The sequence below is a fragment of the Anolis sagrei genome, chromosome 2 (genome assembly GCF_037176765.1).
Source record: "Anolis sagrei isolate rAnoSag1 chromosome 2, rAnoSag1.mat, whole genome shotgun sequence".
Taxonomy (NCBI): domain Eukaryota; kingdom Metazoa; phylum Chordata; class Lepidosauria; order Squamata; family Dactyloidae; genus Anolis; species Anolis sagrei.
Window position 1 is genome coordinate 55,361,495 of NC_090022.1, and position 25,188 is coordinate 55,386,682.

General features: G+C 40.8%; 1 protein-coding gene across 1 annotated transcript in view; it reads left to right on the forward strand.

Moving 5' to 3' along the window:
- Nucleotides 1-13,872: 13,872 nt before the first annotated feature.
- The window catches only part of KBTBD12 (kelch repeat and BTB domain containing 12), a 60,087-nt gene continuing 48,771 nt past the window's right edge, over nt 13,873-25,188 (forward strand). The window contains exon 1 of the mRNA XM_060766187.2: nt 13,873-13,974. The gene's annotated coding sequence lies outside the window, so the exon portion shown is untranslated. The remainder of the gene's footprint in view (nt 13,975-25,188) is intronic.

The window sequence follows — 25,188 nt, forward strand, 5'->3', positions numbered from 1 at the left end:
ATGCAGATGTACCAAAATTCTAAACTGTACTGTCTAATAATAAGAGATTGAATTTTTAAGTATTATATGACAATGAAAGTATTTGCTATTAGGTCATTTCATCTGTACATCTGATCAATGCAAATATGTCTGTTATGAGCATCTGGTCTGTTTTTTTATTATTAAAAATCCATCTAGTCAACTCTACTCCGCAAATAGCTGCATGTGCATTACTAGGACAGGAGAGGGGGCAACATTAGTTTTCTTCCATCCCATAGTAAAAAAAAAAGAAATCAGTTTGTCTCCTGGGAAAACAAGCACTCAATGATGAGGGGAAAGCAAAGGAAACAGCAATCTTTATTTTCACAAATCTCAACAGAGACCATAAAAAGGGAAGAAGATTAAGAAAGTGAAAGAAGTCATAGCCAGGTAGTTCCCCAAGGATACTCCATCTCACTGCACCAGTGAGAAGCTTGACAAAGCAAAGATATCACAACCATATATGTTTTAGGATGTGTTCTTTTAACTGGAAAGATGAAACAATAAATGGCACTCCTCATTTTGTAAGCAGAAGTGGGATGGCTTTAGTAATGGGGGAAGCTGCTCCTCCAAAAATCAAGGAAACCATTTCATTCTTGTCCCATGTCCCAAGTTGTGGACTTTTGGCATTGCCTGGAGCAAAACCACTTTTCGCATATACAACTGCATTTGAATATTATACTCTGCATAGGTCAATATTATACTCTGCATAAAAAAAGAAAAATTGTTTTTTGTTTTTGTAAAAAAAAAAAAAGCTCAGATTTTACATCCCAGTCTAAGTTGTGTGACCTTATGAATCTGTAGCCATGTTGCAAACATGCAACAAATTTACAAGGATAGTCATCTGGGCACCAGCAAGAGTCTGTTATCAGTAATTGACTGGATGAAAGCAAACATTATCAGTAATTGAAAGCAATCTCCCCTTTTTGGGCAAAGTCATGGAACGTGTGGTGGCCTCACAACTCCAGGCATTCTTGGTAGACACGGATTATCTGGATCCGGCACAGTCTGGCTTTAGGCCGGGGCATGGTACCGAGACAGCCTTGGTCGCCTTAGTGGATGATCTGCGTCGGGAGCTCGACAGGGGGAGTGTGTCCCTGTTGGTGCTGCTCGACCTCTCAGCGGCCTTCGATACCGTCGACCACGGTATCCTTCTGGGACGCCTCGCGGGGATGGGTCTTGGAGGTACTGTCTTGCAGTAGCTCCGCTCATTCCTCGAGGGTCGATCTCAGAAGGTGTTACTGGGAGACTCCTGTTCTACCCCACAACCTTTGTCTTGTGGGGTTCCTCAGGGTTCAATACTGTCTCCTTTGTTGTTTAACATCTACATGAAGCCGCTGGGCGAGATCATCCGGAGTTTCGGAGTGCGATGTCATCTGTACGCAGATGATGTCCAACTCTGTCACTCCTTTCCACCTGCTACTAAGGAGGCTGTCGAGGTCCTGAACCGGTGCTTGGCCACTGTGACGGTCTGGATGGGGGCGAACAAATTGAAATTGAATCCAGACAAGACAGAGGTACTCCTGGTTAGTCGTAAGGCCGAACAGGGTATAGGGTTACAGCCTGTGTTAGACGGGGTCGCACTCCCCCTGAAGACGCAGGTTCGCAGCTTGGGTGTGATCCTGGACTCATCGCTGAGCCTGGAACCCCAGGTTTCGGCGGTGACCAGGGGAGCATTCGCACAATTAAAACTTGTGCGCCAACTGCGACCGTACCTTGGGAAGTCTGACTTGGTCACGGTAGTCCACGCTCTGGTTACATCCCGTCTTGACTACTGCAATGCTCTCTATGTGGGGTTGCCTTTGAAGACGTCTCGGAAGCTCCAATTAGTCCAACGGGCGGCAGCCATGTTACTAACAGGAGCGGGGCGCAGGGAGCATACAACTCCTCTGCTGTACCAGCTCCACTGGCTGCCGATTTGCTACCGGGCCCAATTCAAAGTTCTGGCGTTGGCCTTTAAAGCCCTAAACGGTTCTGGCCCAACTTATCTATCCGAACGTATCTCGGCCTATCAGACCACCAGGACCCTAAGATCTTCTGGGGAGGCCCTGCTCTCTATCCCGCCTGCTTCACAGGTGCGGCTGGCGGGGACGAGAGACAGGGCCTTTTCTGTGGTGGCCCCTCGTCTTTGGAACGCCCTCCCCATAGAGGTAAGATCAGCCCCCTCGCTGATGGTATTTCGAAAAAGACTGAAGACATGGATGTTCGAACAAGCATTCGGTTAATACGGTGCAATGAATCTGATGATCAAGGACTGGTATTCACAGACGATGAAATTGGACTGCGTTTTTAGTTAAGAGATGCATTGGTTGTTATTGGTGGCCCAATATTGTGTATTTGTATGTGTTTTTATGCTTTTTAAATTGAATATTGTTGATTATTGTAGTGTTGTAAACCGCGTTGAGTCGCCAATGTAGGCTGAGAAATAGCGGTATACAAGTGCAGTAATAAAATAAAAATAAATAAATAATAAATAATAAACAAACTGAAACTTAATCCAGACAAGACAAGACAGAGGTGCTCTTGGTCAGTTGGAAGTCAGACCAGGGAATAGGGATCCAGCCTGTGCTGGATGGTACTACATTCTCTCTGAAGTGTAATACCATCCAGCACAGGGGGTCCTCCTGGACTCAGCACTGAACCTGGAAGCCTAGGTCTTGGTGGTGGCCAGGAGGGCCTTTGCACAATTAAAACCTGTGTGCCAACTGCTCCCGTTGACTGAGAAGCCAGATCTGGTCATGGTGGTACATGCCTTAGTTGCACCCCATCTGGATTACTGTAATGCACTCTACGTGGGGCTACCTCTGAAGAGTGCTTGGAAACTTTAGCTGGTTCAAAGAGATGCAAGCCAGGTTGCTAACTGGGGCTGGCTACAGGGAGCAGATAACCCCCTGTTGCAACAGCTCCACTAGCTGCCAGTCTGTTTCCAGGCACAATTTGAAGTGCTGGTTCTGACCTTTAAAACCTTAGACAGTTAGGTTGGTTCCTTTTTTTTATAAAGGTTAGAATGCAGTATTAACTCCTATCAAACAAGGAACCACCCCCTTCTCTGAAAAGAATGGCAAAATGCGAGAGCTTCGTCTGACACATAAGAACCTAAAAGAAACATCAAATCCCTCTACTCCAAAGAGCCACTGCTGCTGCTGCTGTCATTTTCCCATCCAGGCATCCAAAAAGACCAGAAACAGCACTGTGGTGAAGTGAATAGAGGGGTTGGTGCTTCTTTTAGATTCTTCTGGGATGGACTGAGCTCTTCCCTTTCATCACTGAACTCAGAGATGGTGGTGTCTTTATATATAAGGATTAAGGTACAAAACTTACATTGACCTGAGGAGAATTTTCAGGTTAATTTTTTTTACTTAATATAAGACTTATTCATGTGTATATACAGTCAATAAAAGACCTAAAAGGGAACTACTTCAAATACTGCATACATAATATTAATACAAAATTGGAGGCCCTTTGATAAATTCATCCTAAAATAGGTACTGAGTTTATTTTGGTGAACCTCATTCTTTCCTAATTTATGACTACGGGTGAGTCATCCACTGAGTATACCCTTCCACAAGTTCCTCTGACTGGATGGAAGTCCATTGACATTACAACAGATATATGAAATGAACCAGGTAACTTCATAACAATTTGAGACCTTTTTCTCTCTTACTATTTTTAACTTCTCAGAAAGAGCTGGAGAGTAGATTCTATTTAATCAGACTCTTCATGAAAAATGTCTGCCAATCTCCATCTGTAGCTGCTGACAAAGACTTCTCAATTACTCATTCATAAGATAATTGTTTCTTTTCTTAATTTTAATTTTAATTAAAATAATGTATTTGTGTGTCTAGGTCAAGGATTAATAGGCAAAGTTCAGCTTCTGAGATATATGTATCTCACAAGCCTCTTTTTGCAGCCTCCCACAGTTTTATTTTTCCAAACTTTTCCGCCAACTTAGGACACACTTTGCATACCTAAAAATATCCTTTATCCTTTTTATATTCTTCTTCACTGTTTATTATTATTATTATTATTATTATTATTATTATTATTATTATTGCTTAATGCCGTGGCTGGCACAGCTATATATATGACTTGCAACTGGTTCCCAAACAGGTTTATCCAGAATCTCATACTCCAGAGTTATTAGGGATCACTCCCAATTAATTATACACCAGATTCACAGCCATAGAATTCTAGATTCACATAAACTGTGCATTGGAAGAGTTTCTACTGCAGAATTAGGTTCATGGCCTCAGCTCTTCTATTATGCCCATGCATGCCAGGTATGTCTAGCTACTGTTTTCTTGCCAGTGGCTATCCAGCAGTCACAGCACAAGAGTCACCATCATTGGAATATGAATCTAAGTTCACCAGTTACTCATGTCGTTATTGAGGACTCACATTAAATACAGCAGGAGGTTCCCCATTTTCTGATGGGTTAATGGACTATGGGTAATAATGCTTGTGCAGGCTGGATTCGTGGATGCTTGGACTTGACATACATATTCATAGCAATGCCTTCTAAGGGAACAATTCCCATCACAAACTACATTTGGAGGCAAAACAAATGAGTGGTTGTGAAAACATAAGAGTACTTCGCCATTATGTTTGGAATATTTCCCTGAATAGATGTCCTTCATTTTTAATGTTTATGTGTATACAGGCTCCTATTTTTGAAGCTTTCAGAAATTCAATGCTGATTGTTAGCAAGTGGTACCCTTCCTTTTCCCTTACTGTAATGCACATGCCCTATTACAATTTGCCTTCTGTATCCATGGGTTCAACCAACCAAGGCTTGAAAATATTAGGGGGATGGAAACCTTGCTTTTGTCATGCACCGAGTACTACACTGATGTGTAATCAATCATACCTTGTTGTAGCCTTCTGCTATTTCACAGATCCTCAGGCTCTCTACAGTACTCATTTTACTTATTCACCATATTATATACTATTTTACTACAGCATTGTATACAATGGGACTTGAGCATCCATGGATTATAGTATCTACAGGGCATCCTTGAACCGAACACTGGTGGATACCAAGGGCCCACTTGAACCCATTTGCTTTCACCACAATGGGACTTTAGACAGGAAGAGTTTTCAAGATGGAACAATGGCTCAAACTATAAGAAAGGAACTTCCACCTGAACATTAGGAAGAACTTCCTGACTGTGAGAGCTGTTCAGCACTGGAACTCTCTGCCCCAGAGTGTGGTGGAGGCTCCTTCTTTGGAGGCTTTTAAACAGAGGCTGGATGACCATCTGCTGGGGTGCTTTGAATGTGATTTTCCTGCTTCTTGGCAGGGGGTTGGACTGGATGGCCCATGACGTCTCTTCCCATTCTATGATTCTAACATGGCTCTACCCTCTGTATATGCTCTCTCTAAAACTTTCTCCATTTGTTCAGTTCCTCCCTCAAGATGGTGAGTGTAGGCCACACTGAACTCCTCATCTTGAAACTTTCCTGTAGTTAGACAAGATTGAGTTATTGTATATTAATACTGGTATGTTAGAATGTGTCATTAAATGGAATTAGTAGTTTTTAGCTATGAAACTAAGAAGCCCCCGGTGCCAGCAGGACTGAAGACCAACAGGGGAGAGCATGGACGAGCTCCCTCTATCAGCTCTGGTTCCCGATGCGGGGACATGAGTGAAGCCTCCCACAAGGATGGTAATACATCAAAAACACCCATGCATCCTCTGGGCAACATCCTTGCAGATGGCCAATTCTCTCATACCAGAAGCAACTTGCAGTTTCTCAAGTCGCTCCTGACATAAAAAAAGCTATGAATCTTATTCTGCCAGTTTGCCTTTTTTTTTTTTTTTTGGTTGGTAAAACTAGTCTTGGAGAGACCCAAGAGATCCATGCCCTCCACTTGTGAAGTCTTCTAAAGAAAAAGAGACTGGCCTGCTGGGAATCAACTTCCAACCCAACATAATCAAAAGTCAAAGTAGAAAAGAATGAGGCTATATTTGTTTAGATTATAGGCTATGTTTCCACTTCTCCTTAGTAACTTGCATCTGCAATGATCCAAATCTTCAATTTGAAAACCCTGTGTCCATCCAGCTACTTTCAAAATACCTGAGGGTGATCTGATGTCTTCTAAAGAGAAGTTTTAACAGAATATGTTGTATCACAAATAATTCCAAGAATTAGATTTGCAAATTCAAGGTCTAAATCCTCCAACTCTTAAAATGCCCAGGAGGGGTCTTGTATCTTCCAAAGGGAACTTTTAAACTCACACCTCCAAGGATTTCCCAGCTTACCACATCAATCAGGAGGAAGATAATTATGTGAAGTAAACATATAAAAGTGATTTAGGTTTAATAATTTATCCCCAGTGTAACATAATTACACTGCAGCTCCATAACGCAAATATGAGAATAATCTCAGTACAATCTCATTTCCTACTGGCATGGCTCCAGTTGACTAGGTGGGCCACCAGCCAGTGATGGGTGCCAACCTCCAACTCTCTTGCCCACAGTCCCTGCCTTCCCCTACCTGCTCTGGGGCTATAGACATTAAACTCTGTTTCTGGGCGTGTCTCCTCTGTAAAATTACCCAGCGGTGCCATTCTTTCACTTTGCTTATCATTTTCCTCAGCCAATTATCTTTTTTATGGTTGAGTGTTAAGAGAAAATGCACAGAGAAAAAAATGAGAGGGTTGGAAACATGGCTTTCTTTCAACAATGCGGAATGTGGGTTGTTTTCCAAACTCTTACTTTCAAAAAAGTGTCTGACATGGGGAATAATGAAGGCAGGAGTCAAATTTAAAACACCCCCAAATGAAATCCTTTATGTTCCCTTTGATTAAACATTCAGTTTAGAAGTGCTAGTTTCCCCTGAGATAATTGAATGGGATTTGTAAAACTTCATATTTTTTTGAGGGGGAAGATTATTTTCTGTTGTATTTTTTGAAAGTATACATGGGATGGGAATCAAAATATTGCCTCCGAAGGTAAAAATGTTTTGACATCACTGTATTTGGATGTCATGACAACAACAAAATTTAAGCACGTTCATTCTGAAATAAATGGAATCATGTTCATTAAGTCTTACAGTCAAGGAAGATACTCTGGGATTAGATCTAAAACCAGAGCTTGGACCAATTATTTAATTATTTTTAGTGGCTGGAGGGTTTTGGAAGTTGTAGTCCAAGAACTAAGAATTTGTCTTAAGAATTTGAAAAGAGCACCTAAGCCTGCAGTGTCCAATGTGATGTTTCTAGGAAGCCTATAAGCAAGGTATGGAAGCAAAAGCTGGTCCTTATAGTGATTTTTCACATACTTAGACTGCTCCTGGGTGTAAAAGCTCTATTTCTCAGCTGTGGTATGTTATGCAGAGTATGGGTGGTTACAGATTTCCATGCTACACCTGTCAAAACCTAAAAGAAATCTTGGCTGCTATAGAGCAGAGTTAGGGTTACAGATATCTGAGTATCTGATGCTTTATTTTACTCCTCCCTGCAAGTATTTTTAAGGCAGACATTTTGCCAGAGACACAATGTTCTTGCCCTATGGCTCTTAGTCTAGGGCCACAATGAAGACATGTACCTAGCTGACAGTAGAGGATTACAAGTCATTGGCCTTGGAACCTCTTCCCAGGAGAGCATGTCGGAAATAACAAACAAAGCTGATGGAGAGAAGTAACCAGAAGGATTGAGTAAGACAGCTTTGGTTAGGGCCCCTGCTTCATTTAAGCCTATTGGGCTACAATTATATCAGGCCAACATTGATTGACTAACCTCACAATCTCTGAGGATGCCTGCTATAAATGTGGGTGAAATGTCAAGAGAGAATGCTTCTGGAACATGGCCATACAGCCTGGAAAACTCACCACAACCCAGTGATTCTCTGGGAAAGCCTTCAACAACACATTGAATGACTAAGTTTAGTGCAATTTTTCCAATATAATTAACCTTTCTGGATAACTTGGTCAGCTATGTATGTATTCAGAGGGGATAGTAGATGCTACTATTCCAAGTATAATGGGCAGGAGTGGTGTGGCCGTATAACTGATCAGTTGAAAGAGCAAGAGATATCTTGCACAATGGGTGGGAAGTGATCACAGTGAATCTACTCGCTTACTGCGTACTCTATACACTAATGTTTGAGTCTGTGTACCTGGTAATAGGGCAACAAGATGGGATCAGGATTCTGTTGGTATACCTCTCATCCCTCTGTTCATCAGAACTCCTACCTTAGTTAGGTGAAGTGATGGAAAAGTGAGATTGGTTTCACCCAAAGCTATTATTTTGGGTAGTGTCAGCTTCCTTGCTGAAGCTCTCTCATCTGAACCATTACAGGATTTCATGGCTTCCATGAAAACCATTGTCCTGTTGCAGTTAATATTTGGCCCTACAATTTGCAAAGTGGCCACATTTATCTGTCTGGTTTTTATTTTTTGCCAAAGTTGAGGTTTACTTGAACTCTTAAGCTCTCCTGGGGTGGGAGACCAATTAATATGGGGCACCCTCAGAGACTAATGGATCCAGAAAGATTCCTAAATGCTCTAAGAGATTTACCAACTGCCAGTGATTCTGCCTATGCTTGCTTGATCAATAGGGGAATGATTTAGGCAATTGGCACAATAACTTCTGAGAATTTCTTACTTTGGGGCAGAACACCAAAGTAATTATTCCATGTTGTTGTTGTTTTTAAGGAGTTCAGGACAATGAAGGGCTTGGGTAGATGCTCAGAGCAATGGTTGAAGAAAACTTACAATAAATCTGATCATGCATGTGTTGTAGAAAACCAGGACCCCAAGAACTCACACTGAAACCTGCAGCTCCATAAGGGCTCAGAAAGGGAGTCCGTGATAACATTTTCCCCAATTCCAGGTAACTTTTCATAAACACATTGCACAAGCCTCACATACACACCCCAAGGACATCCAGTCTAAGGAAAAGCCCTAATCCCCTTCACAATGTCCTGTCAGACACAGAATGGGCTAACCAAGAATACAGCTGCCAAATCTGACCTGCTTCCTGGGGTTTCCATTGAAGTTATTGCAATACCCTCAGCACCCATTGTTGGTTGAAGCCCATTGTTCTATTTCAGCCAAACAGGAACAGAGCCATTGCCAAACCGGCCACATTCTTTTTTGCCCACACCCCTTCCTTGGGCAGACTAAGAACAGCTGCTAGACTTCAAATCAGGCAATGACAATTTATTAAATTTCCTGCCATACCCGGAATCAATCAGCAATGATGACAGATGGTGCTTCTCCACATATCACCCAAGTTACCACCCAAGTTATCTATCCGATCGCATCTCCACCTACGAACCCACTAGGACTTTGAGATCTTCCGAGGAGGCCCTGCTCTCGATCCCGCCTGCAACACAGGCGCGGCTGGCAGGGACGAGAGACAGGGCCTTCTCGGTGGTGGCCCCTCGGCTGTGGAACGCCCTTCCCACGGACATCAGATTGGCCCCTTCATTGATGGTATTCCAGAGGAAAGTGAAAACCTGGTTATTTGAACAGGCGTTTGAATAAGCAGTGCAATGAATTTCAGGAAATGGAACTACGACTGATGAGTTTGGATCATGATTCTAGTTATGAGACGCCACTGAATGTTTATTACTGTTAAATTGTTTGTTTCTGTGTTAACTGTTTTTAAGTACCTTGTTGATGCCGCATTGAATTTTTGCCTTGATTGTTCGCCTTGTTTTTGCTTGTTGTAAACCGCTATGAGTCGCTTTAGGGCCGAGAATGGCGGTATACAAATGAAGTAAATAAATAAATAAATAAATATCAGGGATGGGATTCTAGCCAGCACAGACATAGACCAATCGACAACTAGTATGGCAAAACCTTTTTGTTTTGAATGGCTGCCAAAGTGTTATCAATAAACCAATTGTGGGTATGTCATTTTTTGGAGTATGGACTCTGCTGGCATTCACATTTGGTCAAGATGAATTAAAGCCTTTGTTCTTTCCTTTCATCCCATCTGTGTCGTATTTGCTCCTTTGGAAGCTTGACATGCCGGGCTACCTGAACCCACAGTCCTTGTAGAGCTGAAATCACTTAAAACCTGGAAACCGCAGAGTAAATCTTTTTTAAAAATCACATTAAAGCCTAAAATAAATGATTTCACATTGAAAATGGAGGATCGTGGTGTATTCCAACCACACCAGAGTCAAGATAAGGATTATTTTGCTGGTATGTATCCAGCCTCAGCTGAGTAATTTCCACAGGCGAATAGGTCATGATGCAAAAAGGCTTGTGTATCTTGAAAAACAACATAGCCAGCTATTGTGTGGACAATGGAAACTAAATGTTTCATGTAGACTTTTGTCTATGCCTAAAATGAGTTTCTAAAAGCCAGTTCTCAGCCATGGTCATTCAAAAGTTCTGTGAAGATGTTCATGGTAATATCTTCTTAATAGGATCACAGCCGAACCTTTAACATAATCATACAGCCATAAATATAAAAACCTGCAATGTGGAAAACCCAAGCTGCCTTTTTTTGGCCTCAATTTGCCATTTCACACACTTCTTTATATTCACAGTTGCAAAGAAAAAGATATGCATACTTAGCTAAAATGGCTGAAGAGCTCTTGAGACTCTAAGATAATGAAGGCAGGCAGAAGGCTCCGTCTTAGTAAATAATCAGGTAGCTGGCTCCAGTATTCTGTGAAATCATTACAGGAAATCAACTGAATAACATAAGGTAGAAAAAAAAATGAAAACCCTTTCAGTTTTGCATTATGAGAATTGCTTACCCTTTTAAAGAAAATTGAAAGGACCTATAGGTTATTTTTTTTTGTCGTGCTGCTTTAAAATTCGTCAGTATGCAAATATGAATGGACTGTTCTTTTTCTTTTACTAGCTGTGTTACTAAATTGATCCAGATAAACTGATATCACTCTGTTCATTTGGCTGCTTAATATAATTGGATGTACTTCTGACATGCACCTCTGCAAAGTGAGGTAGAAAATTAAGTTTCCTGTCTTCATAGGCACTGCCAAGTCCACAAACCTTAAGAAACTTGTCTCTTTGTTTTTCTGCTCGAAGCTTATCTTTAAAAAATTATGTTCAGCTGTGGATGTTACTATTTCCTTATGAATGCATTCCTAAAGCAATATTAACTCTCTTTTTAACCCCACTACAAGCTCCAAAATGTTATATTAGCTAAGCACACGAGAAAGGAGGGGGACTATGTCATCTGTTTACTTTTCTGTTACTGTTAACTGCCATCAAATCACTGTTAACTTACGGCAATTCACAGCCATGGCTTCCTTGACTGAGTCTATCCATTTGTAATTTGAAATCCACCTGTCTTCCTCTTTTCCTACTGCTTTCTACCTCCCTCATGAAGCATTATTATCTTTTTCTAGTAAATCATATCTTCTCTCGATATGTCCAAAGTACAAACAGCCTCAGTTTAGTCATCTTGGCTTCTCGGGAGAGTTCAGGCTTGATTTGCTATAGGGTTCATTGATTTGTCCTTTCTAGCACCAAGGTATTCAAAGTACTCTTTTCCAGCCCCATGTTTCAAGTAAGTTGATTATTTTATTGTCATTTTACTTCACTGCCCAGCTTTCACAACTATAATACAAATTGGAACGGGTAGTCCTAACTTTAATATTCAGTGATATATCTTTGGTTTATATTGGTTTAGAAGATTATATTTCCTATACCCAGCTTTTTTACAACTGTATTCTTGGAGGCTTTCATGGCTGGAATCACTGGGTTGTAGGTTTTTCAGGCTATATGGCCATGTTCAAGAAGTATTCTCTCCTTACATTTCGCCTGCACCTATGGCAGCCATCCTCAGAGGTTGTGAGGTCTGTTAGGAACACGGAGGCTATTTACACATCACTAAGTGGTTCCTGGTAAAAAAAAAAGGTTGGGAACCACTGTTCTAGGTTAACTAGTCTCTCTTTGCATAAAATAGGTTAGGAGAAAGTCATATCCTCTAACATTTCACAAATAAAAACTAGGACATGTGGGACCAAGTAACATAAGAGTCTTGTCAATATGGAGAAAGTTATGAATGGGGAAGAACACACAAGCTAGGAAATGTGACAGCAGTTTGCCATTGCCTGAACTACTAAGAAGAACAAGATTCTGTCTGTTCATCTCTCCTCCAACTTCTGGGTTTTTGAGTGTGAACTACATTTGCAAACCACTTGACCAGGAACCACTTTGACCAGGGACTACTTTAATAGGGACCACTTGAACAGCGACCACTCTCCAACATTAGTACCAAAAGGGTTACTAATCAGTTTTTGGTCAACTTTAGATTTGGTTTGGTTATTTGGGGTGCTGATTCAGAAAATTGCATTGGTTAGACCACATCAGTTTTATTTTCTGACACAGAACATATGCCATCCAGTAGTTGCCATCTGTTCACCCACAGAAATCCATATTTAATAATCTAGAGCTGATGTGGTGGTAGTAATCATTTGTGGGTAGTCAGCCTCTCCCCTCCCAACATCCCTGTTGCCTTGGTGCTATAAGAGATCTACACAAGACCACTTGTTCTCATTGCCACATGGTTTTGAGGCAACAGTGTCGTAATCGTGAGACTGCAGACACTATTTAAGCTGAACAGTTTATAGACCAATCAATGAATAAAGAATTGTCTGAGTCAACATCATTGGATCAAACTTTTTCCTCTACATCAGTGGTTCTCAACCTGTGGGTTTCCAGATGTTTTGCCCTTCAATTCCCAGAAATCCTAACAGCTGGTAAACTGGCTGGAACTTCTGGGAGTTGGAGGCCAAAACACCTGGGGACCCACAGATTAAGCACCACTGCTCTACATTAATCAGATGAACATTTTGGATGTAGATATGTGGAAAGATGTCTGTAGCACCATCTAGAGTTGCCCGACTAAAAACAGGAGAGGATTCCTATAGCTTTAAGGGTTGCCAAGAAAAGGTAATTTCAGCAAGGGTAGCTTGTTACCTGGTTGCATGACAAGCAACACCTGCTGAACTTTCCTCTGCTACACAGCCATTAAAGCACTGAGCTGTCTGCTTCTTTCTTGACAGCCCTATAACCACAGATGATGAAGGATTTTCAGAAAGTGTAGCTATGCATAGTATTCTTGTTAAAATAATGTCAAGAAAGTATAGAGAATTTGTATCGGGGAGTCTAAGTAAGGAACAAAACACAGCAGCTTAGAGAAACAAAGCAAAAGGCTTTAGTATAGAAACTGTATTCTAAAGATAAAAATATCATTTGAGGAAGCCGGTAGGAAGTAGTGAAAAATATCCCCCAGGTTATCATTTTACACAACTGAGAGCTTACTTTAGAAAAAAAAGAAGGCAGGCAGTTGAGGTCACTCTGCCTATTTGTCTGTCTAATCCAGTGGTTCTCAATCTGTGGGTCCCCAGTTGTTTTGGCCTACAACTCCCAGAAATCCAGCAAGTTTACTAGCTGTTAGTATTTCTGAAAGTTGAAAGCCAAAACATCTGGGGACCTACAGGCTGAGAACCACTGCTCTAATCAATCTATCTATTGCCCAGTCTATACAGCTATTAATGGCATAGGTCCTGTCTACTTTTGTAGCCAGGATTTTTGCCATGGCAGTACAACTATACCATTCCTACTTTTTCTCAATTATTACAGTCTGGTTCTTAGTCTAAAGATCAACAGTGTTTTAAATGGTTACCACAAAATTACCTTTTATAGTTAATTGGCAACCCACGTACAGGAGAAGCAGAAATATGGATCTGTGAGTGTCTCACTGACTCTCAGTGTGCCCCTGTAATGTGACATTAATACAGGTCTCTTGCAGAGCCAAGTCAAATAATATTGAGCCCAGCCTATTTTTATCTTCTGGCTTTCTCTCCATCCACATGAGACTCTGACATCAGCAGCTGACTTGGGAGGCACTGGCTTTCTGTTGCTTTAATCCCCTCCCAAGCTGTAACTCTCTTCTCCTCCCACCTGGTTTTCCAAAGCTGTAAGAATCCCAAGGGAAAGAAAACTTCAGAAGAAAAGAAGGTACTAAACATGCGACTTTAAAAATGGCTAACAAATGAGAAATTTTATCGCTGTGGTTAAAGATAGTAAATGACCATTTACTACCGGGAGATAGAGTGGGATATAAATAAAGTGATTATATACAGTATGTCACAGCAAACGAGATATATATGCTGGATTTTGTATCACAAAATCACAAGTGGAACACTTCCCAAGCGTCTAGGACTGTGTGATGTATTTTTGAATGATGTGGACAGATCCAAGTAAGGTGGCCTTTTGCAGTTGACAGAGCGTGATTTTGTTAATTTCAAAGACTCAATTTTATTACACCATTGTTTATAATAAAAAATAAACCTTAATAATAAACTTTATTTGTAACTCACCCTATCTCCCCGAGGGGACTCAGGGCAATTTCCAGCAGGGAATGGCAAACATTCAATGCCATAAAACAATTTAAAAAACCCAAATTACCCATAAATAAAATATCAATAACAAATTATAACAACTAACCAAGAGATATAAAGTTAAATATAAAATTAAATACAAAATTATAATTGGACTCCAACACCCAGAAATTTTTATATCCATGGGATGTTGTGGAATCTAACTGCAGTGGGTACCAAAGGTCAATTGTAACCCATAACAGATAATGTCTTAGATTACATGGATTTTGCTCACAGCTAAAGTTAACATCCATAGTTTTCTTCCTTTCAGGCAGAAGGAGTGTTAAAATATGAGAAATTTGTCCTAAATGAAAAAGCTAGCTACTTGTGCTATATATATATCAACAAGTGGACAATTGGAAGTACAGGGAACTGAAATTATTCTCGCTTTCTAAAATTGCTTTAGCAATTGAAATTCTAGGAATCCATTTTTGCAGAATGTTTTTATCAACCTATGCCCATTGAATTATGAACTCCCAAGTACATTATTGTGCAATGTGAGATTACAGGACACCATGTGTGTTTGATGTATTATTTATTGCCTTATATTGCTGATACAAGGTTTATGACTTGTGATATATTAATTGATTATATGAATGCATGACAAATATGGACAGAGCGATAGGGACAGAGTCTGATACACTGTCACCAGGTTTTCAGGGGACTGGAGAAACTAGAGTAAATGACTAAAGAAATACTGCTTCATGGGAACCAGAGAAAAAGTGTATGGCATTGGTGTTATTTCATTGTATGCTAGCAGAAGTATCCAGCTTTGCAAGAATTAGAAAGCTTACTCCTCCCTCTGTTTCTTATGCTTCTCTTTTTTCTAGTCTTTTGCTCAGAGCCAGCATGTGTTATGGTCTGAGTGTTGTCCTATGACTCTGGAGATTAGGATTTGAATCCCTGCATTGCTATGTGGCCCTGGGCACACACTCTCAGTTTCAGAAAACCCTCAAGGTCTTGATAAGTCAGACAAAATGACATTATTTTGCTATTTCGCTGGCCTTGTTCTCTTTCTTCTCTTGTTCAGCCTTTGTCTTGGCCCCCTATTCACCAAACAGGTGGTGCTTTTTCAATCTTGCTCTATCAAGAGATACCATCTTAAATGAAAAAAGAGAGAGATGTGGGAGATGGAGGCTTTAGCTCTGCCTTTTTGCAATGTCTTCTTCTGATAATAGCGATAATAGCGAATTTTATATTTTGATTATACTTGGGTCAGAAACATAAAGTATCACAGTGGAAGACCTAGAGAGACCCACAATGACTTCTGAGTGTAGGGTGGAGTTATTTTTTGGAGAGTGGGTGAGTGAAACGATGGATATCCAATCCATTGATAAGGGGGACTTACTGCACAGTACCTTAACAAATGCAAGTTTCCAAATCTGAGCTTCCTTTGGTAGCACAAGAGGTAACATTTGTGCATTTGTACCCACTCATGTTATTTAGCATTATGAAGTAGGTCAGTGGTGGAATGTGCTACCTTCAAGTGTGGCGAGGTCTCTTTCTCTGGAAGTTTTAAAATAGAGACTGGGTGCTGTCAGGGATGCTCGATTGGGTTTTTCTGCATGGAAGTGGGTTGGTCTGGATGGCCCCTCATGGTTTATTCCAGCTCTATGATTCTGTGATTCTAATTAAACAGACAGAAAATAAGATGAGGTCAGACTAAAGACTTGTCTTCACCAGCCAATGGATGCCTTTTGGAGACCCATCAGGAAGGTTCAAGTGCAGTAGCATCCTTCTGCTCCTGTTCTAGAGCAACAGAGACATATTGTTCAGAATAACGGAGAAAACCCATTGTCTAATTACAGGGAGCTGTTGCCAGCTTTATGTTTCATGAATTTGTTCAACTAAATCCTCTTAAAGCCATTCAAATTGGCACCTCTTATTACATTTTTCTAGTATGAAATACCACAGCTGTGCAAAGTACTTTGTTTTATCTGCCTAGAATCTCTTTCTGTGCATTTTCACTGGATGCTCCTAGCTTGTGGTATTGGGGCACAAATATCTTTCTCTGATTTCCTCAAATAATTTATTTATTTAATAGAGATCTCAATTATTTTATATTCTTTTACTACATCCCTCTTTATTCACCTTTGGGGGGGGGGGAGGCCCAGATATGAATTCAAAAAAGCAGATTTGTGCTCTCTTTTTTTGGAAATGATTCTTCAAGAGAGCCTCAGACCAGAGTTCACAGCTCTGTATAAACAAGAGAAGCAGCTATATGGGAAGGCAAGAACTATAATAGTGAGTTTAAAGTAACCAGTTCAGGACTCTCCCAGGTCCAGAGCTTTCAGTGGCATAACATGCATTTTATGCATAAAATTTTATGCATAAAATGTCAACTGCAGTTGTTCACCTGCTTGGGGAGATGGTATAAACATTTACAACCTCATTACATTGGCAAATTTTCCTATAATAGAACACTTTGCCAGATCTCATCACATGACTGGATCTCATCACATGACACACAGCTACTTCCAGCGAGGCTCCATTCTGGCTGTGTTGACAAAGTGTTCTACAATGGGGAACTCTGAACATGTGTGGCTACCCATGTTCAGATAAAAGGAGCAAGCTGGAAAGGTATGCTTTGTGGCGTGTGATGGGTAAGCAGGTGATGTGGGGCACTGGGTGATGGATTTGCCCCACTGACCCACAGTTTACCCTGGTGCCCTACAGATTCCCTGCTTTAAGGGCCTCCATGTGATGAGGTCCTTAATCTGACCAGAATATGGATACTGAGTAGAATGGAGGCATCCAGAGAATAGAGATGGGCAAAGATACCAGCAGATTGCAAACATCAAAAATATGAATTCGAGGTATAAACAGTTCAATGTCTAACTTGCTGTAATTTTAGAAATGTAGGGATTGAAGTAAATCTTAATTGTGGTAAAATTCATATGGGATGACAATGCCTTTAGTTTGCATTCCCCCCCCCCCCCCCCAAATATGTTTGTAACCTAGAGAAGTTTGTAACCTTGTTCTGGAGAAGCAAAGCTTATAACTTGGAAAATAAGCATGAGATTACAATTTATTTATTTACTGTATTTGTACCCTGCCCTTCTCAACCTCATATGGGGCTCAAGGCAGATTGCATATATAGGCAACATTTAGATGCAAAAAAAAAAAAATCCCACACATAATAAAAACATAAGCATTAAAACAATCATTGAAATATAATAAAACCTTAAAACCAATTATTGAAAATCACACAATTCAATATTGTAGTCCATGGCCATTCCAACTTGTCGTTGCACTATTTCATCTTTTCTTATTGCACTGATAGATTATTCAATGAATACTTGGAATGATGATACGGCTATTTATACTTTAATTTTACTATTTTAATGAATGTTTTACTTATTGTTTTAATTGTTATTATATTGCTCTGTTATATGTAGTGGCATCGAATTGCTGCCAAATGTAAGCCGTCTTGAGTCCCCCCTTCGGGGGTTGAGAAGAAACGGGATAGAAATATTGGAAACAATAAATAAATTGGTCGAACATCCATGTTTTTAATCTTTTCCTAAAGGTTGTATGTCTTCACTTCTGTTCAGGGTTTAGAGTATTTCCTAGTCATATTCATAGACAGCAGACATATAATAGACATAAAGCACAACTGCAAGACTTTTGTTAAAGAATGTGAGAGCAAAATGTGCTAACTACCATAATAATTATTACATTTAAGACAGAATTAAAAATAGTAAACCAAATGAATATTGTCAGGCTACAAAACCACCAATATATTAAGAGTTAAACTGAGCTATTTCTATTGTATTTATTATAGCAGCCTATATTTTGAAAGCCACTGAAGACTTAGCAATTAGCATATTAGGAAGATGATGCTATCGCTGTTGAGCAGGGAGCTGAAGAGAAACTGATACAGTATTATACTGCGTTGTTAATTAGATATCGAGAAGGTTTTCTGTAGTGCACCCATACTCAGACTGCAATTACACTTCAATAAATTCTCCATGGCTTCATTCAAAATCCAGAGCACAGCCAGAACAAATCCCCACAACCACTTCGTGTATAGCCCAGCATTATTTTTCTCTTTTCATTCCCTGCAAACCCATTGGAAATAAATCATTTGGAATTATTCCAAGCCTGTTTCAGATGCATATTTTAATATGTAATTACAAAAACACAGAAACACAGCCTTTCTCTACCTGTGAACAGGTTCTGCCCAGAATTCCTCCTATTGATAAAATAAACTTGTTTTGTTGTTTTTGCTATCACTTCAAATACTATGGACTCTTTTCCCTTGGAGTCTTTGGATATCACTAAATGGCTGGTCAGTAAATTGCCCCCAACATCACCAGATGACATTACATCATTTAAACAGCTAGAAATTTTTTAAAAAACCTCATAAGCAATGAAATAAATGCAGAGAGAAAAAGAAATACCGTAGTTATTCATTGAGATGCAGAAGCAATGGGCATAGAAGACAAAATTTGAAGAGGGAAATCACGGGAAAAGTTCAACTGATTATGTAAGAGTAAATTAAAATTAAATAAGACTCTAATAATATCGCTGACTCCCCTCTGCTCCTTTACTGATTTGATATTCCATTTTTCTGTGAAAGACAATAGAGTATTTGTATTTGTATGTTATTCTCATTCATTATCATGAGACCTCCTTTGTATTGTGTGTGATATAAATAAGGGACTGTGTCAAACAGCCCAAGTGCTCGTCGTCATAAACAATGCGCTTAACTTTGCTTTTCTTCAGTATCAGTTCTAATTAATAATAAATTCCTTAAAATACATGGCCAGAATTACCAAGGCCATTGCAACAGGGCTACGATTCAGTATAGAATGTAGAAAAGCTGCTCTTTTCTTGCTCCTTGGCAGGGGGGTGGACTAGATGGCCCACAAGGTCTCTTTGTCATGTATCATGTTCTGCAGTTGATGATGGTTGGTGGTGGTAGGCCTAGCAGTTGGTGATGGAAGGGTTAATGTAAGTCTTAGTTCTAAAGGGTTGAGTAATCTGTAAGCAAGAGTTCATGGGTGAAAGCAATTAAGGGTGGAGGTATGCAAGAGATGGGTTGCAGCTAAGTGTTTTTGGATATAAGGAGCTAGCCTTGGGACTGATCTTTGGGAGAAAGGTATTTGTTTTATTTTGGTAGTAGATGCTGCTGGTTTCCCCCCAGGTTTGTGGATTTTTGGTATCCTGATTTGTCTCTTGTACTCTTGGAACCTTGAATTTCTGGACTGCCTTTTGACTCTTGATCCCTGGACTTTGCTCATTGAACTCTCGGCATTTGACCACTGGACTGAACCTTTAGACTACGGTGTTATCTTGAACCTGCAACACTGTTTGCTGTCAGTTTTTGTTTTATATTCTGTGGCTGAGTGCTATCTTTATGTTTTATGTTTTGGACTATTAAAACAGCCAGACAGTAAGTGCTGCTTTAATTAAATTGTTTAACACAAAGTGGGAATTTGTTTAGTTCAGCTCTGCCAGAATAACAGAGCCCTGGCGTCATGACACTCTTCCAGCTCTATGATTCTATGACTGAAGCTCTCAGAATCCCCCAGTCAGCTTGAATGGTAACAATGATTCCTCTTGCATCCCACTGCAAACAATAGCCATGCAGTCTCTCTGAATTTCCAGGTTCATTACCTCATCCCATTAGGGGGGGAGGGCAGGCATTTTGTTCTATTGTGTTTAAAATTGTATAATGTCTCAAATGTTATCAGATGAATCCCCTTGGGGAGATAGGGTGGGCCATAAATAAAGTTTAGTTATTTATTTATTACATGTTGTTCTTTCTTGCCTTTTCTCTTGAAATCATCTGTTTTCTTTTTGAATGAATTGTTTATTGTACCAGCCATAGGCCTTGGCACCAAATAATGCACAACCCTTAAAAGTATAATATACACTTTCCAATATAAACATTAAAATTTATCCTATAAACTGACTCTTAAAAATTGCAGTAGCCATGACAATCCCCGTAGGCATGATAACAACAACAATATCTGATTTATATCATTCCAAACTATTTCCATTTCTGGCCTCCACTGAGGACTTTACAGATTTCATTTTCAGATTTATCTCACCCAGTTCCTGCTTATTCCATTTTTTTTAAAAAAAAAAACCTTGCAAAAAGCTTTTGAGGTACTTGACTTTCCCCTCTAATCCTGTTACTCTAGAGGAGACAGGAGGCAGACCCCCCCCCCCCCCGGTCTGGGCTGTTCTCTGTCATCCCAGTCTCATTACTCTCAATCATGGAAGTCCAAAACAAAGTCAAAAATCTAGCAGTAGCGCAATTTTGAAAGCCAAGATTACTTTGAAGGAGAAATTACTGGGAAAACTAAGTGGTGATATCTTGAAATGTCGGTATTTTTAATTATTAAAGAAATTATTAAAATTACCATGCCACACTTACAATACAGGATTTTGGAAGAGAAATGTCAATGCTTGGTAGGAGACCGCCTATTACTCCACGTCACTGAAGTGATTCAACACAGGCAAATTTGACAGATTCCATCCTACGTGTTTTTTCCCTGCTTTCCACTTAAATCATGGATTCAGGAGCCAGTTTCTTCCCATGGCCTCTCTCTCTCCCCCCCCCCCCCCAAACACTTCTAAAACAGTTCCCTAACATCGCATCCTGGGTCGATGTCTGGATGTGTTGTTTGATGGTCTCTGTGATGCTTTGTCAGGGAATTGTTAGTGGGGGGAGCGGACTGCGTGGGACAACGTCCTGAGATCATATTTCCAATTTAATTCTAGGATTCTCTGAACTCTGGGTTTCTCTTCCTCCTTAGGATCTATGAAGGTTCAAAGAGTTATACTAGCAATGAGAACAGAGACCCCTTCCACACAGCTGAATAAAATCCCACATTATTTGAACTGGAATATATGGCAGTGTGGATTCAAATAGCCCAGTCCAAAGCAGATATTGTGGGATTTTCTGCCTTGATATTCTGGGTTATATGATATTCTGGGATTTTCTGCCTTGATATTCTGGGCCCTTCCCTGTGTGGAAGGGCCCAGAGAAGCCTTTTCTTTAGGACTCCTTCCAAGCTTCAGTCTTAGGGCCCTTCCACACAATCCTATATCCCACAATATCAAGGCAGTAAATCCCACAATATATGCTTTGAACTAGGTAATAATAATAATAATAATAATAATAATACTTTATTTATACCCCACCACCATCTCCCCAACGGGGACTCAGGGCGGCTAACATGGGGCCAAGCCCGAACAATCACATCAAATCAAATAAAATACATACAGCAAATAATAACATCAAATGAAAAGTGAACAGACAAATTAATACAAAATCAAAATACAGGAAACAAATAGAAGAAGGAAAAAATGTGCACAGTGGACTGGGCCAAATTAAAAAGGGGTAGAATAAAATATAATATAAAATATAAAAAACCCTGGGTGCGATGGATGAGTAGGGTAGTGCCTAGTTTGGGGTTTTAGATAGGAACAAGCAATGAGGTGAGCATCACTAAAGGATGAGATAAAATGCATTACCAGGCATACTGTGCTACGCTGGTCCTGATGTGGGGATTGTATTAATTCATCAAAGGCACACCGAAACAGCCAGGTTTTTAAACTCTTCCTGAAGGCTGTCAGAGTGGGTGCTTGCCTAATCTCTCCAGGTAGCGAATTCCAAAGCTGCGGGGCGAACACAGAGAAGGCCCTCTCCCTTGTCCTCACAAGTCATACTTGTGACGGCGGGAGAAGCGAGAGGCGGGAGAAGCGAGAGGATTAAAGGGGTCATGCAGGTACATAGGAGGAAATACGGTCATGAAGGTAGGTGGGTCCCAAACCATTCAGATAATGTGGGATTTTCTGCTTGATTTTCTGGGACATAGGGCTGTGCGGAAAGGTCCTTAATTTTAATCAAATAATTTAAATCTAATATATGTCTACTAGGCCTGTCGGTTTCGTTTCGTTAATTCGTTATTTCGTATTAAAATCGTTATTTTTTGCATATCCGAAGCGATATCAAAACATATTTTTAAACCCGGAAGGGTTTAAAAATATCGAAGCAGCAGCCCCATGTATTTTACGAGCTGAAGCTCCGCTCGTTAATGGCATGGAGGCTGCTGCTGAGTGGTGCTGCAGTGCTGGTGCCTGGGAGCCAATCCGGCGCTCCCAAGCACCCCAGCAGTGCACCGTGGCAGAAGCCAGATGGCGCGCGGAGGCCGCTTGTGAGCGCGCGCGCGCCATCCAATGGGCTCCGGCTCCTGCGCCCCCCTCCTCCTCCTCCTCCTCCTCCCAGCTGGGAGGAGGAGGAGGAGGAGGAGGAGGGGGGGCGCAGAAGCCGGAGCCCATTGGATGGCGCGCGCGCGCTCACAAGCGGCCTCCGCGCGCCATCCGGCTCTGGCTCCTGCGCCCCCCCTCCTCCTCCTCCTCCTCCTCCTCCTCCTCCCAGCTGGCATGGAGGCTGCTGCTGAGTGGTGCTGCAGTGCTGGTGCCTGGGAGCCAATCCGGCGCTCCCAAGCACCCCAGCAGTGCACCGTGGCAGAAGCCGGATGGCGCGCGGAGGCCGCTTGTGAGCGCGCGCGCGCCATCCAATGGGCTCCGGCTCCTGCGCCCCCCTCCTCCTCCTCCTCCTCCTCCCAGCTGGGAGGAGGAGGAGGAGGAGGAGGAGGAGGGGGGCGCAGGAGCCGGAGCCCATTGGATGGCGCGCGCGCGCTCACAAGCGGCCTCCGCGCGCCATCCGGCTTGTGTAACTTTTCAGGGCTGTATGACCATGTTCCAGAAGCATTCTCTCCTGACATTTTGCCCACATCTATGGCAGGCATCCTCAGAGGTCTGTTGGAAACTAGGCAAATGGTGAGTTATATATCATCTAATACTATGGAATGTCCAGGGTGGGAGAAAGCCATTCAATGCTAATCATTACTGCAACATTCACACTTAGCCTGTTTGATCAAGAACATTTTTTTTTCTAAAATGTTTTGTAAAATATTTACGAAAATTCGTAAATAACAAAACATTTTTTTTGAAAGTTTTGTAAATATTTTTAATATCGAAACAAAAAAACACCCCAATTAAGAATCGAATTTAGAAACAAATTTTTTCTTGATCAAACAGGCCTAATGTCTACACACAGAGGTGGCCCTAGATAATTTTCAACAGTAAGCAAACAGTATTTTGCCCCCCCCCCAACCAATCACTGATACATATTTTCTGTTCGTCGTGGGAGTTCTGTGAGCCATGCTCTTTGATTGCAGGTGAACTATACATCCCAGTAACTACAACTCACATATGTCAAGGTCTATTTTCCCCCAAGAGTGCCCCTGGGCAAAATCAACTATACTGCAAATGCTTACTTTGCGTAATGGTTGAGCCGCCCCTGTCTATACATACTTCAAAATACTAAAAATATGAATAAGTGGGTCCTAGATCAAATCAAGTATAATTTCTACCTAGAAAACACAATAAGTAAATGGAGACTGTCATACTTTGTCCATATCATGAGAAAAGACAACTCTAGAAAAGACAATAATGCTTGGAATGGTAAAAGCAGTAGAAAAAAGAGAAAGACTACATTACAGATCCATTGACTCAATGAAGGAGGCCATGGCCCTGAATTTGTAAGGCAGTTGATGGCAGGGTGGCTTGCAGGTCTCTCATTCATAGGTTTGCCATAGGTCAAAGTCAATTTGATTGCAGATAACAGCAACAACAATACCTCCCTCTAGTGTATTATTCAGTAACAGTTTATAATAGATAGTCCTACATATCCATGGATTCCATTATCCAGTGCTGTTTTATATAAGGAACACCATTTTACTGTGCAATTGTATATCATGGAACTTGAGTACCCACAGATTTTGGTATCCATGGGCAGCCCTGAAACCAAACCACAGCAGATACAGAGGGCCCACTGTATTATGATTCTCCTTCCTCTTCCCATTTCCCCCCAATATGATGTATTTATAATGTAAATAAGGACATAAACAGAAAGCAATTTTAGGAAGTGAACTTCAGGGAGCAATTTATCTCTGCAGGTGGACAAGCACAATTTTGGGCTGCCTCTTACCAAGAGCATTGTGGGAAGGAGCCATACTGGACTAGCATAAACCAAGGGCACCTACCACCTACAAACTGGGTTTGGCTTAGTGACTGCCATCTCACTCACATCTTTGCTTGTGTTTTGGCTCCCATGGCAACCTTCATGTATAGGAATACAATAATGTGGTTTATGGGTGCTCAGTTCTGCATTTATATTCTTTCTCCCTCATTGGGTGTGTAGTTAGTTCATAACAATGAGATGATGAAGGAAAATGAGTTATTTCTGTCCTTCCCCTCTTTTCATTTTCTTCCTTGAGCTGTTAAATTGTCATTTCTACCTAGGAAGCTCTTTCAGACGAGAATGTCTAATGCAAAATATTATCAAAATGTTATCTCAGTGGGAGTCTTATTTCTAGGTATTAATAGCTCTTTTGCAATTTGTATCGAGGATTTGATCTCTGGGGGAAAAAACTCTAATAACTGTCTTTCTATTACTGAAAAGACAGTCGCATTAAAGGGAAGCATTTTCTTGCAGGAAGGCATAACACAAGCATTTAGACTGGTTGCCTCCCATAAATACTAGCACTCGACCTTTGCCTGTGCCCTGTAGCAGAAATTGAGAGGTTGCTTTTTTTACAAATATATATATATATATATATATATATATATATATATATGTAGCACTTTCCTTTCCTGTTATTCAGAAACAATTAAAATAGTTAATAAATACTAATAACAACAACTTTATTTTTGTATCCCGCCACCATCTCCCCAAAGGGACTCTGGGCAGTTTATATGGGGACAA